Source organism: Eptesicus fuscus, chromosome 1 (genome assembly GCF_027574615.1).
Source record: "Eptesicus fuscus isolate TK198812 chromosome 1, DD_ASM_mEF_20220401, whole genome shotgun sequence".
Taxonomy (NCBI): Eukaryota; Metazoa; Chordata; class Mammalia; order Chiroptera; family Vespertilionidae; genus Eptesicus; species Eptesicus fuscus.
The window spans coordinates 107,504,211-107,521,634 of record NC_072473.1 but is presented as its reverse complement, the minus strand read 5'-3'; the positions used below and the strand labels follow the sequence as shown (position 1 = coordinate 107,521,634).

The 17,424-nt window shown below is 42.5% G+C and overlaps 1 protein-coding gene across 2 annotated transcripts in view; it reads left to right on the top strand.

The window, feature by feature from the left end:
- The window catches only part of FHL1 (four and a half LIM domains 1), a 72,302-nt gene that overhangs the window by 41,749 nt on the left and 13,129 nt on the right, over positions 1-17,424 (top strand). The window lies entirely within an intron of this gene.

The following is a 17,424-nucleotide window of genomic DNA, read 5'->3' as shown; positions in this document are numbered from 1 at the left end:
AATATGCAAATTAACCACCACTCCGCTATACCCACAAGCCACACCCATGAAACCAATCAGGAGCGAGTTTGCAAATTAACCCAACCAAGATGGCTGCAGCCATTGAACGAGCAGGGGCTTGGGTTTCCCCAGCAATGGAGGAAGCCAAGCTTTCCGCACACCCTGGCCTGCCTTGGTCTCCACTCAAGGCTACAAAGTTTCAATTATAGAAGATAAATACATCTCGGATACCAGGGCCTACTCTTGGGTCGCTGGGGGGCATGGCTGGCCTGCATACCACCACAGGCCCCTCACCCAGGCTGCCCCATGCCCCAAGGGAATCCCCACCCTGATCTTGGACTCCCTTCAGGGCAAACCAGCTGGCCCCCACCCCTGCACCAGGCCTCTATCCTATCTAATAGAAGAGTAATATGCAGATTGACCATCACTCCAACACAAGATGGCTGCCCCATGTGGTCAAAGATGGCTGCCCCCATGTGGACACAAGAAGGCCGCCACAAGATGGCCAGCAGGGTAGGGCAGTTGGGAGGGGCCAGACCTGCAGGAGAGGGCAGTTATGGGGGACCAGGCCTGCAGGGGAGGGCAGTTAGGGGCAAACAGGCTGGCAGGGGGGCAGTTAGGCATCAGTCAGGCTGGCAGTGGAGTGGTTAGGGGGTGATCAGGCTGGCAGGCAGAAGCTATTAGGGCCAATCAGGAAGGTAGGCAGGTGAGCAGTTGAGAGCCAGCAGTCCTGGATTGTGAGAGGGATGTCCGACTGCCCGTTTAGGCCTGATCCTTGCAGGTCTGGTCCTTCCCAACTGCCCTCTCCTGCTGGCCTGATCGCCCACAACTGCCCTACCAGGATCGGGCCTAAACGGGTAGTTGAACATCCCTTGAGGGGTCCCAGATTGGAGAGGGTGCAGGCTGGGCTGAGGGACACAACCCCCCATGCACGAATTTCGTGCACTAGGACTCTGGTGTGTGTGTGTGTGTGTGTGTGTGTGTGTGTGTGTATTAGTATTAGTTTCAGTATTATACAGTATTAATAATACTGTATTCAGTGTAATACAGTATTAGTTTCAGGTACACACCCCAGTGATTAGCCATTATATGTCTTACTAAATGACCCTTCCGATAAATCTTGCACCCGTCTGACACCATACATAGTTATTAGAATATTATTGACTATATTCCCTATGCTGTACTTTACATCCCCATGACTATTCTGTAACAACCAATTTGTACTTCATAATCCCTTCACCTTTTTCACCCATTCCCTCAGCTCCCCCTAGACTGACAACCATCAAAATGTTCTCTGCATCTATGAGTCTGTTTCTGTTCTGCCTGTTTATTTTGATTTTTAGATTCAATTGATGATAGATATGTATTTATAGCCATTTTGTTGTTCACATGTTTTATTTTTGTTTTTCTTATTCTTAAAGAAGACCCTTTAACATTTCATATAATGCTGGTCTGGTGGTGAACTCCTTTAGCTTTTTTTTTTTTGCCTGGGAAGTTCTTTCTATGTCTTTCGATTCTACCTGATAGCTTTGTTATGTAGAGTAATCTTGGTTGTAGGCTCTTGTTTTTCATCACTTTGAATATTTCTTGCCAATCCCTTCTGGCTTGCAAAGTTACTGTTGAAAAATAAGATGACAGTCTTATTGGAGCTCCCTTGTAGGTAACTAACTGCTTTTCTCTCATTGCTTTTAAGATTCTCTCTTTGTCTTTAACCTTTTGCACTTTAATTATGATGGGTCTTGGTGTGGGCCTCTCTGGGTTCATCTTACTTGGGATTCTCTGCACTTCTTGGACTTGTATGTCTATTTTCCTTCACCAAGTTAGGGAAATTTTCTGTCATTTTTTACATAGGTTTTCTTTCATCCTATATAATAAAAGGCTAATATGCAAATCGACTGAATGGTGGAACAACTGGTGGCTATGATGTGCACTGACCACCAAGGGGCAGACCTCTCAATGAGAAGCTTCCCCCTGGTGGTCAGTGCACTCCCATAGGGGGAGCTCCACTCAGCCAGAAGCCCTGAGCTGGGCTTAAGACTGGCGAGTGTAGTGGCAGTGGTGGGAGCCTCTCCTGCCTCCACAGCAGTGCTAAGGATGTCCGACTGATGAAGAGTGGGCCTAAGCTGTCAGTTGGAAATCCCCTGAGGGCTCCCGGACTGCGAGGGGGCACAGGCCAGGCTGAGGGAACTCCTCGAGTGCAGTAATTTTGTGCACTGGGCCTCTAGTATATATATATAATTAATTTCAGAGAGAGGAAGGGAGAAGGAGAGAGAGATAGAAACATCATTGATGAGAGAACCATTGATTGGCTGCCTCCTTCATACCCCTACTGGGGATTGAGCCCACAACCAGGAATCAAACTGTAACTTCCTAGTTCATGGGTTGATGCTCAACCAGTGAGCAACACTAGCAGGGCTATTTTTACATAGGTTTTAAATTTCTTTTCTTTTTTTAAATATATTTTTATTGATTTCAGAGAGGAAGGGAGAGGGAGAGAGGGATAGAAACATCAATGATGAGAGAGAATCATTGATTGGCTGCCTTCTGCATGCCCGCCACTGGGGATCAAGCCCGCAGCCCAGGCATGTGCCCCCGACTGGAATCGAACCCAGGACCCTTCAGTCCGCAGGCCTACACTCTATCCACTGAGCCAAACCAGCGAGGCGGTTTTAAATCTCTTGCTTTCTCTCTTTGCCTTCTGGCTTGCTTTTTGCTGTTCTGACTGGGTGTTTTCTGCTTCCTTATCTTCCAAATCTCTGATTTGATTCTTTGCTTCTTCTACTCCACTGTTGATTTCCTGTAATATATTCTTAATTTCAGTTATAGTATTCTTCATTTCTGACTGGTTCTGTTTTAAAATGATTTGCATATACTAAGTTGATTTACAAACATTAAACCCTTTTCTTGAAATCCAAAGAGTTAATTTTTTATATTAGCTGTGAGATTGGAGTGAGAGTGCTAGTGATATTTCTTTTTCTTGTTTGTTGAGAGAAACAGGGAGGTACAATCTAAGTTGGTAAGTCAGTGACAAATAGAACACGAGTCACCTGGCTTCAGTTAGTTATGTGACCTTTAAATAATAAGTGCCCATTTCAGAAAAGACTGATTTTGAGACTACAGACATTAAGCAGACTCTTCTGTTTTAGAGAAGGAACACTTACAGGGTTAATTTAAAACTCTGATACAGATAGAGTTGAAAAATCCATGACAGGTTTCTATAACAAACGAGTGTGGTGTTTTGTTCTCCCAGCAGGCAGTTAAGGTCAGACCTGTGAATCAGAGCTGTGCACTTGGTTGGTGATACGCATCATTGACATGCTGCCAGTCTAATAGTCCTAAAGGACTTGTACCCAGCTCAGGTTGCTCCATTATAATCCCCAGCTGAGAAGCCACCTTTCATTTAAAAAAAATAAATTAGAAAGATAACATGAATATTTGAAAATCAAACACCACATGTACTTTATAGCTTTTCAGCCTAAAGATATGATGAACACTAAAATTTGAGAGGTAAATCCTTCATTGCCATTAATCTGTCACAATCCCTCACTGTATAAGCATACGTACATTTTGTCAGGATAAGTGTTTTACTGAGTTTATTGTTTTGTAACTTATTGGCAAGGCATTGTGGTTTGGTGCAAAGAGCACTAGACTTGGAATCAAAAGCCACTTCCTGTCTGGGTGGTTTATTAACTGAGGGTAACCTTAGCATAGTTGGCCTACTATTTCCAGATGGCATATTCTCTGCATGAACAAAAATAATCTGCCATTTCAGTAAGCTTTGGTGGGAGCTACCTGATCCACTTGAGGTCCTTTTATCCTTTTCCCTTTTCTCACTCCCCTCTCTTGTAAATTTCACAACTCTGTTCTTTTAGGGTAGCTGACCCTATTGGGTGTGAGAGGAAGGCAGTCTGATTAAATCAACTTACTACATTTTTTTTTAGTTGGTCCTTTCCATCTTTTTAAATTTTGTGTATTTCTTACAGCATTGTTTGTAGTAACAGACTATAAGCAACTTAAATGTCTGTAAATAAAGGACTGATTAAATTGTGGTATATCTACACAGTTGAATGCTATGTACAGGTTACTAAGTAGAAAGTCTCTATGTACTAACATGGAAAATTCTCTAAATTATATTAAGTAGAAAAGGTAGGGTATAAACAAGTATGTATGTAGTATATCACCATTATGTTTTTTTTGAAAAATGTATATAGCTACCCGTTTCTTATATGCCCAGCATCTCTGGAAACATAAGAAGACACTGGTATCATTTGTTACTGATGGAAGGGGGAAGTGGGTGTCTGGGCAGCGATAGGGGAGGAACATTTAAGAAATAAATCCACATTGGGTGATGAACACACAATACAGTGAACAGATGATGTGTTGTGTGATTGTATACCTGAAACCTGTATAATTTTGTTAACCATGCCACCGTAATATATTTAATAAAAAGGGGGAAAAGGAATAAATCCACACAAAAAAGAATGTTCATAACAGTATTAATACTAAAAAGTAGAAACAACTCATGTCCATTAACTGATGAGTGAATAAAATAGAATGTGGTATAGCCATACAATGGAGTATTATTAAGCTATAAAAATATGTTGACACACCTACAACATGCACAAACCCTGAAAACATTATGCTGAGTTAAAAAGCCAGCCACAAAAGATCACAGCTTGTATGATCCCATTTATACGAAATACTCGGAATAGGCAAATTCATAGAGATGGAAAGTAGATTAGTGGTTGCCCGAGGCTAGGGGAGAGGGATAGGGAGTGATTACTGGAGAGGTCCAGGGTTTCTCTTTTGGTGATGAAAATGTTCTGGAATTAGATAGGGGTGATAGTTGCACAACTTTATGAATATACTATAAAATAACTAAGTGAAGTCATGAACATGTAAACTAAGTCTCACTGTAAACATAAAACAACAAACAACTTAAATTTCTACCTAAGAAATACTTCGATTGTAAAATAGTATCGCTGATAACTCCAGAGGACTTCATATCCTTTAGCTGCTTTTACTAACACCAGTGATCTTTTCATTTTGTTGGTACCCCAAATGAAGTCCTAATTGATAGAATTTTTAAAGGAGTTTGAATTATATGGGATTGAGCTGTTGTGGCTGCAAGCCTTCCCCAAATCCTGCCACTAGGAGAGAAGGCTATGGGACTTTTGAAGGAACCTCAGAGAATCTTTTGGACCAGTCTGTCCTTTCTCTCCCCACAGCGGATCCCAGGACCCCTGCCCCTGTCCTGCCTCCCTGGGCTGGTGACCTGCCCCTGTTCCCTTCTCTGTGTTCTTCTGGATTGAGATGAGTCACAGGGTTTAAGGAGCCCTTCCTGATAGTGGGTTAGCTTTGGGACCCTTGGGTCAGATTAGTGGATAATACAGCTTCTCTTCCCCTAGTCACTAACTGTTGATAGGTTCTGGGTCATTGTAGATTGTTATCCAACAGAACAACTGCCATTATAGCATATAGCCTGTCTACAGGTTGGTCAGATACCAGTCTTCTGACAGTTTTTCCAACTTCTGGTGCTTTAAATTGAATTCATCTTGGGGTGGACATGACCACAGTGTATCTTTGGTCAGGAGTGGGTTACACAATGCATATTTTAGTTTGCCACCCCTGAGACCTTAGTCATTACTGTGACCACTGAAGTTGTCTCCCCACAGGCAATCATACCTCACCAGAGCTGCTGAGTCCTTCTTGTAAGTGGCCTAATAAGACAGGTTCTTTCAGATCCACATTTTTGGCATTCATTCAGAATTAACTCACATAGTACAAAACTGACTTACATTATGGCTGGAGCTACTGTTCTGATGGTATAGGTAAGCCTCTTTTTGCTATTGATCTTCAGGCCAACTTTAGATCTTGTTCTTATATTAGAAAGTTTAATCATCCTTTGGACTCACTGGGCCCTTACTTGATAGGAGGGATGTAGAGAAGAGCCTTCATTACCCCAAGACTGAGAAGGTGACCTAGAGCTAACATGCTTTTTATTTGCACTAGAGGATCAAGAGAGCAGAGTTTTGTTCTCCCTAGATCTCTGTAATCTGTTCCTGAACCCTCTTTATCTGTGTGGGATATACTGCTCTCTCTTCTTTAGGCTGTTCTGCTGCCAGAGGCTGATTCCTCTGAGCTACTAGGACTTTTATAATTGCTCTCTAGTGCTCTAAGCATTCCCAGGCCCATAACCCTTACAGCTGGACTCTTGGCTAAGATCCTGAGTGAGCTCTTACCTCTTCTCTACATATCCTTTGTGAACTGGTAAACTTGAAGATAAATTACTCTTTTGCAGAGATCTGCTGCTTGGGACATCCATATTTTTAGAGTGTAATTGAATAAAAACATTTTGTGCTTACTCTGTGCCAGCTACTGTGCTAAATGTTATAGATATTTACTACTTTATTTCTCCCAAAAAACCAATTAATATAGATATTATTGTTATCTTCATTCTACAGGTCAGCAAATTGAGTCACAGAGAAGTCAAGTAACACTTGCTTGCACACAACCAATAAGTGGTTGGAGGCAGGATTAGAGTCTAGACCTTCTGGCTCCAGAGTCCATGACCTTAGCCACCATACTGTATTCCCTTGTAACTTTAAAAAAATTAGATATAGCCATATTAAACTCAGAGCAAATTCCATATTATTTGTCATAGAACAATGTTGTTCAAATAATCTTATATAAAATTAAGACTTTTTAATTTATTTCATGGAAATAATAAAAAATAGCTATGATTGAATTGAAACTATTTTATCTGAACTCCATTGGATACAACAATAACTGTCACTCTTTGTTTAGTTTTCCATACCTTAGGAAATCTGGTCTTATTTACACTAGGTACATATTCACATATTTGTTCTCTTTGAGTATCACACTGCTTGAAAATGAAGAAGCAGCATTGGAATTTGAGGTATATGTGATGTAATCTTTTCAAGTGCATGACCTTTGGTAGCTTCTGCCTCGCTAGCTGCAGACTCCTTTTTATGTTCTATTTGATGGATTTTTTTGTTCCTATTGTTCTGTTCATGTACTTGCTGCTTTGTGTGGTGAATGTATTGCTTGATTTTAAGAGCTTTGAAATCACTCACTCAATACTCCTTGAGTGTCAGCTGTTTAGGCAAAACCTCTGCTCTATCAACCTGGTCCTTATCTGTCTTTGCTCTGTATCAACTGCCATTTCCCAGTTATCTCAGCTGAAGTTTATGGTCTCTTTGACTTGACATTTGCTGTAGCATGAGAAAATCTGCCAAGTGTTCACTGACAAATCATACAACTGTCCCTTAGTCTTGAGGTCTGTGATCTAGCCTCTGCTGATGATTATCAAAGTCAAGGGACCATGAACCCCATTTACCATAAACTGCATTCCTAGGTTTTACATTGTCATGAGTAAAGAGCCCTTGCTGGAAGCAGCTTGATATGGTGCAAGGAATAGTGCCTTGGAAGTCCAGTCACCCAGGCTCTAGACTTGGAGCTGCTCCTAACACAGTGAAGCAAGTTCTCTCCCATCTTTGTGTCATAGTTTCTGCATCTGTAAAATGCAGTGTTTGGACTAGATGGAATCTTAAGATCACTTTCATCTCTGTCATTATGCAGTCTTTATGAAGATGGAAACACTCACACACCCCACCCATTATATTATGTCCTGACTATGCACAGACTGACAGAAAAAAACAAGCTACCTTTTCAGGCAGTGACCTCACTGCAGGCTGCACACAATATCGCACTGGCCATTAATCTACCGCTGTTTTCACATAATAGTGCCTGTCCTCGCAAACAGAATAGCTCTTTCCACAGAAAGTTATTCATGTTTGCTTTCTCAGCCATGAATCACTGTGGACCACCACCCTCCCGGATCCTCCTTGAGTATCTGCTTCAAATCTAGATTGAGACACTGCTCAGGCAAACAAATAATGGCCCTTGGAGAAAACATGGCATATGTGGACCAAGTGAGGCTTTCACCTTAGGTATTTTCAATCCTCTAGAAATCTGATTGCCCCTGCTATTAACCCTATTGCCTAACAGAATGTAGACTTTAAGTGACACCCAGATCACTGCTTTATCTCTTTCCTTTTCCTGTGCTCCCACTCCTACTTCTGTGCACCTTCACCAACCTTTACTCAGAATTATGGGGCTATCCCCTCTTTGGGAATTAAAAAGTGCATAATAAGGCAACATTCATTATGGCCCCTTGGTAAATGAGGACAGATTTTATGTTACTAGCTGAGATCTCCCTAAGAAGTGCAGCGCTCATGAGGTACTATGATAACACCTCTGGTCAAGGCAGTCTATCTCCATTAGAACTTTAAGAATAAAGAGATTGCAATGGATACAGACAGCAGTGAAGTAAGGGCATGTGCTGGGGGTGGGAGTGGCTGGGGAGAGGTCAATGTGGGTGGGGGGATGAGATATATGTAATACTTTAAACAATAAAGAGTTTAGATTAAAAAAAGAATAAAGAGATTGAAGATGGTGGTATAAGTAAATGGTACTCGCCGCCTCCCACAACCACATCAAAATTTACAACTAAAATACAGAACAACCATCATTCAGAACCACCTGAAATCTAGCTGAACTAAAGTCCTAACACTAGAGAATTAAAGAAGAAGCACATCGAGACTGATAAGAGGAGCAGAGACTGGGGTGGAATTGCAGAACCAACTGGTCCCAGTTTAAAATTGGGAGGGTTATCTTAGCTGTGGAGGTTCTCTGAGGATCAAGGGGTCCTTGCCCTACACCAGGCCCCCATCCCAGGGTTCCAGTCCTAGGAAGAGAAGTCCCCACAACTTGTAACTGTAAAAACCAGTGGGGATTGTGGCTGAGTGACAAGGAGGCTGCAGGAGTCCCAGGCAGGTCCTCTTAAAGGGACCGTGCATGGACCCTCTGAGTTCCAGTGCTGGAGCAGCAGCTTGAAAGGAACCTGAGATATTAGGGAAGGAACTAACTTGTCTGGAATCAGGGCAAGAACTAGAGAGCTGTTTTCTCCAAGACAGAAGTACTGGCAGAGGCCAGTGTTCCTTTCCTGAGCCCTCCCTGCCATAGAGCTGACAGGCTGCGCCATATCTGAATCTCCATTAACCTGACTCTCACTTTTCATTCTACCCTGGTGATTCCCTGAGACCCCACCCATCCCTACTTACAGGCTCATTCAAGCCATTTCCAGTGGCTTTTCTATACAACTGGCCTCTCTTGCCTCATGCTTTGGACTTTCCTAAAATCTCTCAAACAAGCAGCAGTTGGCATCCGCAAGCCCCATACCTTTCAATAAGTGGCCCCAGGCCCAGAACTAGCAGCAGCCCACCCTGGTTTACAGGTTGCCTCTCCTGGGCACCTCCAAGTTCAACACAAGTAGCAGCCTTCTACTGATTGCTTTGTAGTCCATGCTGGGTGGCCCTGGGCAGGGAACAGGAAGAGGTTGACTTTACACCTCCTGGGTGGCTCCAGAGCCAGTGCACCAGGTGGTCAGCTTCAACCACACAGGATTACAACCTTACTACCTCCACAAGTAACACACCCAAGGGGTGGATTTGGTGAGCAAGCCCCACTGCTCCATAAGGTTGACTCCTGCACAGCAGCTATTCAGCTGATCTTTTTTTTTTTTTTTTTTGAATTTTTTATTTTTTATATTTATTTATTTATTTATTTTTACATTTCTTTATTGATTAAGGTGTCACATATTTGTCCTCATTCCCCCATTCCCATCCCACACCCCTCCCCACGGATGCACCCAGGCCCCTGTTGTCCTTAACCATTGGTTAGGCTCGTATGCATGCACACAAGTCCTTTGGTTGATCTCTCCCCCCTCCCCTCACCCTCCCCTACCCTCCTTCTGAGGCCCGACAGTCCGATTGATGCCTCCTTGTTTCTGGGTCTGTTCTTGTTCATCAGTCTATGTTGTTCATCATTTCCCCTAGATGAGTGACATCATGTGTTACTAGAAATATACTTATAAGAACCGAATGTGAGACGAGCAATAATAGTTATGCTGACAGGCAAATGATTCAGTCTGTAGTGAGTTTCTTTCTGGACCAACAGTTCTTTTGAGACCCAATTTCAATGTCCACCAGTTCCTTATGTGTACATGTCAGCACTGACTTTTCAGCTCTGGATGGTGGACAAATGGTGGTAATGCAGGTCCGACTCCCTCTGGTTTGGTCTTGCCCGGACCCAGGGGCATGGCTTCACCCAGACCCAGGGGCGCGTGGCCTCACCCAGACCAGGGACCCAGCCTCACCCGGATCCAGGGGCGCATGGCCTCACCCGGTCCCAGGATCCAGCCTCACCCGGACCCAGGGGCGCATGGCCTCTCCCGGACCCGGGACCCAGCCTCACCCGGACCCAGGGGTGCACGGCCTCACCCAGACCCGGGACCCAGCTTCACCCGGACCCGGGACCCAGCCTCACCCGGATCCAGGGGCACACGGCCTCACCCGGACCCGGGATCCATGCAGCTGATCTTTGAAACTGATTGGCCTGAGGTTCAATCCCTCCTAGTGATTCCAACATAAATCAAGGCTCAACTACAATAGGACAGTGCACATAGATCACACAGGGTGCACCTAGAGTGCCCAGCTCAGGTGACTGGGGAGGCTGAGCCACTGGGCTTACACGACACCTACCACACAAGGCCAATCTACCAAGTCTGGGAGACATAGCCGATCTACCTAATACATAGAAACAAACACAGGGAAGCAGTCAAAATGCAGAGACAACATGTCATAAATTAAAGAACAGAAGAAATCTCCAGAAAAAGAACTAAATGAAATGAAAGCAAGAAAACATAAAAATGCCATGTTTTCTCCAAGGGCCATTATTTGTTTGCCTGAGCAGTGTCTCAATCTAGATTTGAAGCAGATACTCAAGGAGGCTCCAGGAGGGTGGTGGTCCGCAGTGATTCATGGCTGAGAAAGCAAACATGAATAACTTTCTGTGGAAAGAGCTATTCTGTTTGCGAGGACAGGCACTATTATGTGAAAACAGCGGTAGATTAATGGCCAGTGCGATATTGTGTGCAGCCTACAGACCAGTTGGTTCTGCAATTCCACCCCAGTAAAGGGACCTTTGAGTTCAAAACAATGGTTATAAGGATGCTCAAGGGACTTAGTGAGAATTTTAAGGAACTTAGTGAGAATATCAACAACATAAAAACAGACCAGTCAGAAATGAAACATACACTAACTGAAGTAAAGAATAATTTACATGGGGATCAACAGTAGAGGACACTGAGAATCAAATCAAGAATTTGGAATTAAGAAAGCAAAAACACCAATAAGAACAGCAAGGAGAAAAAAGAATCCAAAGATAAGAAGATAGTGTAAGGAGCCTCTGGGACAACTTCAAGTGTACCAACATTTGTCTCACGGGGGTGACAGAAGGAGAAGAGAGGGAGTAATGAATCGAAAACCTATTTGAAAAAAATAATAACAAACTTTTCTTACCTTGGGAAAGAAATAGACATACAAGTCCAGGAAGTGCAGAGAGTCCCATACAAGAGGAACCCAAAGAGGCCCACACCAAGTCACATCATAATTAAAATGCCAAGGGTTAAAGACAGAATTTGAAAAGCAGCAAAAGAAAAGCAGTTACCTACAAGGGAGTGCGAATATGACTTTCAGCTGGTTTCTCAACAGAAACTTTGCAGGCCAGAAGGGAGTGGCAAGAAATATTCAATGTGATTAAAAGCAAGGACCTACAACCAAGATTAGTCTACCTAGCAAAGCTATCATTTAGAATTGAAGGTCTGATAAAGAACTTTCCAGACAAGGAAAAGCTAAAGGAGTTCACCACCACCAAACCAGTGTTACATGAAATGTTAAAGGGTATTTTTGAAGAAAAAGAGAAAAAAGGAGAAGAAATAAAAGATAAAAATAGGAACAATAAAATGGCAATAAGTGCATATTTATCAACAATTGAATCTAAAAATCAAAATAAATGAACAAGGAATTTAATGAACAAAATAAATTGATGAATTAAATAGAACCAGAGGCATGGAAACATGGAACAGACTGAGGGACCTCAGAGAGAATGGGGGAGGGAGGTGGGAAGAGATTAACCAAATAATTTATATGCATTACCTATGGACAGAGTCAATAGGGTTGTTAAGGCTTAGGGCAGGGTGGGAACCAGTTGGAGAGGGCAGTGGGGGGAAAAGGGGGGATGTCTGTACTACCCTCAACAATAAAGGTTTAAAAAAAGAATAAAGAGATCAAAGCTGATTTGATTTGCTGTTTTCTTTCCTGTTAATGGATATTAATCTACTTGGTAAATCATAGACTAGTGTAATGCACATTTAGCCCTCAAGCATCTATCAGAGGCTTGAAATGTCCACAACAGGTGGGCTTGGTGAATGCCAGGACTTAGCATAATTGAAAGGGTGTTTTGAGTCATGGCACATGGCAACATGGAAATAAAACAGATATATCACAAGTGGGTGGTAGAAATAGACTGGAAGAGAATTTTAACACCTAAAACATGACAGATTTATCCCTACCAGCTTCTCAGGTTCCTGATACATTCATTTTCCCTTGATCTGAGATTCTGTATGTGTATTATATATTTCCTCCTAAAACTCTCTGTTTTCTGTTTCTTCTATCATTTTTCTCTGTATCTTCTTACTTTTTTATTTTATTTTAGTTTTTTAAATTTCTTTATTGGTTATGGTATCACATAATTGTCCTCATCCCCTGATTCCCATCCTGAACCCCTCCCCACGTATGCCCCCACCCCCCTGTTGTCCATGACCACTGGTTAGGCTTATATGTATGCATACAAGTCTTTGGTTGATCATTCCCCCTTTCCCCCACCCTCCCCTGCCTCCTCTCTGAGGTTTGACAGTCTGGTCGATGCTTCCCTGTCGCTGGGTCTGTTCCTGTTCTTCAGCTTATGTTGTTCATTATTTCCCTTAGGTGCTATATCTTCTTTCTTAAGTGCCACTTTATTTTTGTAAAAAAAACCCTGAGATCATATAGTGGCTTGCTTTGAAAGTCATTTGTTCAGTGTTGTTCTGATGGTGATTTCTGGTTAGAGGCCCATAAACATATCTGTAGGATATGGGTGGGATAGTTCATACATCTTGGTGAGTCTCATAGCAATATAGGAAGGGTCTGACTTTGAGGACTGGAGACATTTGAAACTGTTATGAATCATCATGGGATGAAATTTCCAAAAATCAAGTGGCAAATGCCATGGTACACGTTTGAATTCTTAATCTCTGTGTGAATATTACAAAGAAACCTTTTAAACCCTGGTTAATTGTGAAATGAACATGTCTTTACTGGAATAAATTAGCATTTTCAAGGTGCTTTGCGATTTGCAGAGTTCTCTGTTTCATGTGTTTAACCTCATTTGTAACAGCTCTTACCCTTTCAAAGCTGCCCTTTTCTTTGCTCTGAAACTTAGAGACCATTTGGGGAGGAAGAATTCCAGCTTTGTTTTCATTTGGATCTTGCATGAGATTGTCCTTTGGGTGGTTCTAGTGGGGCTCCCTTGTTTTACTCTGACAGATATGCCCTGAATTGTGACATTTAAGAGTGACTTTGCAAAATTTGATTAGTCAGTAAGAAAAAGTACTCTTCCCACCCTAAAGATTGACAGGAACATGAGATGGCAAGAGCACATAGGACAAGAAATACTTGGGAGAGCTCAGCATCGGATCCCATCATATCATAGTACATGACTAGATGCCTAATCTCGTAGTTGGAGTCACTCAGTAAAATTGTTGGCGAAGGGACTAGTAGTATGACAAAGTTATGTTGAGGAAAAACTTGCAGTGTATTAATTTATTAATAGTAGGCATGAGGAGAAGAATAATGTAAAAACAAATGGAAATCAGACACTGATAAACCCACAAAGATTCCATTCCAGATTGTCATCAGCCTCTTGCCTTTGCCATGACCAATGGCCAGTAATTATCTGAAGAAAATTTGCATTTGGAAATTTCTTTGGTAAACGAAAAATATAATTAAGGGAGAAGGGTGACCACAAGCCAAGCTGTGAACTAAGAACTTTTGAGGCATGGGCCAACTAGGCCACTGAATTTTCTGCATTTCACTCTTAGATTGAACCACTTTAAACTTTGGAAGTCTGATCCTCCCCGTGGTGTTACTGAGGTAGAGAGGCTGGGATTAGATTGCAGTGGGAGAATCTCCACAAATGTGATTCCACCATAACCTCACCCGCAGCCCTATTTCTCTCTTGACTTGACAACTTGGATCCCATTAAAGGGGTTTAGTTATTGACATTTCAGAAGAACCTCATTATAAAGCACCACTCTTCCCCCCACCAGTGCCACCTCTCAGATTCCCTATTATTTCCCTGATCACCCAGAATCACCGAATAAGAGGGATCACCACCTCCTTCCCCTTCAGTACATCAAACCTGTCCTGTCAGTCCTGCCCCACAGTGGCCCTTACAACACTTCTTTCCTTTCCATGCCCATTGCCATTGTTGCTCCCATTCATTCAGTCCTCCCTTACGTCTCATCTGGACAACTGCAATACCTTCTTGACTCTCCCTGCTACCAGACTTTCTTCTCCAGGATCCACCCTTCTTATTACAGCTTGCATTATCCTAATCTCACCCTTCCCTTGCACCAATTGCAAAAAGGCCCTTCACACTCTGGCTTTCCCTTCCTTTGTAGCTTGGTGTGCTCCTATGCTGGTCTGTGTCCTGCTTCTGGAGCAGCCCCTTTGTTCTCATACCTTTGCTCACACTGTACTTTTTCTTGGAATTCTCTCTCCTCTTCTCCTTGGGCTAAAAGTCTTACCCATTCTTCAGGGACCAGGTCCAATATTATCACATTCACCAAGTCTTGTCTGAACCCCCCAAACCTTTTGTGATTGCTGCCTGTGATAAACCTAAATATAAATACCACTTTTTATCTCATGCTCTGCCTTGCCTGACAGTTATTTGTATATTGATCTTGGTACACTTGGAAAGAAGTACGGTGTCTTACTCTCTGTGAACAGCAAAATACCCTGCACCACATAGTAGAACAACTGTTCCTTAAGTATTCATCTTATAAAATACATAGATGGATGGGGTGGTATCATCTACAGGTGGGGCCCAAGGGTGGGTTAAAATGTAACTGCTGAGTTGTTGGAAGACAAGAATGTGTATATAACCTCTGAAGTAAATGGTTCTCAGAGGATCATATGCAAGAGGGAGCTTAGGACTTTTGATGCCTAACACTCACTAAAAAATCATCCTGATGTACACTGGAGTGTGAAAGACTAAAAGGTCTGAAATGTGACACTGAAGAGAGTTGTTAATCAAACACCAGACAGCTCCACCAACAGTATACAAAGGTGCTTTGTAAACCGTACAGTGATTATTAAGGATATTATTAACATCATACTGTTAATGTGTAATGAAGTTGGCTCAGATGCTAATGAAACCGGTGATTGTTTGGGTGTGTGCTAAATAACCAGCAAGGTTTCTGAACTACTGATCCAAGACAGGGCAAACTTACCAGCTATTCTTACTGAAAAATTGTGTTTCACCTCACAAAGGGCCTTTTGTGTTTTGGTTTTGTGAAAGTTGTGGTTTTGTGATTTGAGGACATGGGCATGGGGATAAATGTAAGAGCAGGCTGTGGTCATGCTTCAGGAAGTTTTTAGGAAGGCCGACTTAACCTGGTTGAAGTAAATTGCATATAGAATAAGTGCCATTGTTGTAGGGCCAAGCTCCCAGCTCACACTGACTTGGTGTAGTTGACTTAATTAATTGTCAGGAAGTAATGCTCTTATTTTTGTGTTTTCTCTTGTGTTTCAGGCAAAAAATAGATTTATGTTGATTTGCTAACCTCATAAGGCAGTCACTCTGTCCATATTCGGTTGTTACTTTTCAAAATGATCAGATGGCTGGAACCACCACACTTGCTAAAAGAATATACCTCTTGATGCATGGCTTGAAACTAGAATTGACTTCTTAGAGGAAAGCATTTGGCACTCTACTTTTATTGTTCACAGCACTACAAGAGAGACATAAAAATACCTTGGCACTACCTAAAAATATACCTCAGTGAAATCTAAAATTTGGGGTTCATAGAGGTTAATCATCTAATAAGATAGAGAATTTCCTCAGGGTGGAAAGTTGAAGTTTATTTTAGGGGCGTGGTATTGTTTAGACTGGCCAGCCTCCCAGCTATAATGCAATCAGGCTGGATAAGAAAGAGGCTAGAGAGTCATGAGGGAGAGCAGTGTCATTTCCCTTCTTTTCCCAGGCTTATTTTTTTACATTATCATGCAATTTGCCTTTAACATGTTGGCTTTTATTGTTAGGCCATTTTTTTCAGCTAACTAGGAGATCCTGACAATTTCAGCTGTCTTTTAGATTAATTTTTCACTAAACGTTTGAAGAGCATAAGAATTATGAAACACATTTATCCATGAAGCTTGTATTGCTTACCTGCTATGTGCTGGGAATAGGAAGACAAGTAAAGCATATTCCCAGCCCTCACCCTGTTAAGGGAGATGTATGAATAGGACAAAATCAATGACATGCACTAGACGAGACTGTCTATAAGGTACTACGCCCAAATAAGTGCCATTGGAAAGCCCAGGGCCTGTTGGAGAGTGCAGGTTAGCTGCCTTCCTTGAACTCCAGTGGCCAAAGCCATTTTTAGGGTTCCAGGTGGGACTAAGTTTTGATTTTATATGAGGCTTGATTAACACTTTTTGCTTCTTTTAATTATTTTTTCAACAAATAATTGTGGGAACAAATTGAGGAAGGGGGTAGGAAACACTAGGGCAGGGAGCATGGTTACAATTTTGAATAGGTTGGTCAAATAAGACATATGCTTAAATGTCACAATTCAGGGCATATCTGTCAGAGTAAAACAAGGGAGCCCCGCCAGAACCACCCAAGGGGCAATCTCATGCAAGATCCAAATGAAAGCAAAGCTGGAATTCTTTCTCCACAAATGGTCTCTGAGTTTCAGAGCAAAGAAAAGGGCAGCTATGAAAGGTAAGAGCTGTTACAAATGAGGTTAGACACATGAAGCAGAGGAGCAACTGGAGAGGCTTAGGGCTGAGGGAATCAGTGTTGAGACCCTGAGGTGGGGCGTGTCTGGAGGGTGCAGGGGATAGCTCTGAGGCCAATGAGGCTGTAGTTGAAGGGAGCGACAGCGTAGGGGCGGGGGCGGGGGGGGGCAGGGATAGGGCCAGAGAAGGAACAGGACCAGGGGGTCATCGAGGGCCTTACAGCCATCCTGTGGCTTTTCCTAGAGTTTGTTCCTAGTGACCAACCTCCAGCCATCATATGGCCTGTTGAGCTGTTACAGCATGATAGGTTGCCATTATCATTTCCATCCATATTTTTACTTTTATTGTCCCTGCAGTGAAAAGCAAGATATTTCATTTGTGGGACAAAGTCTCTTCCTTGTGTACATAGCGGGTATAGGGGTGTTTGTCTCTATTC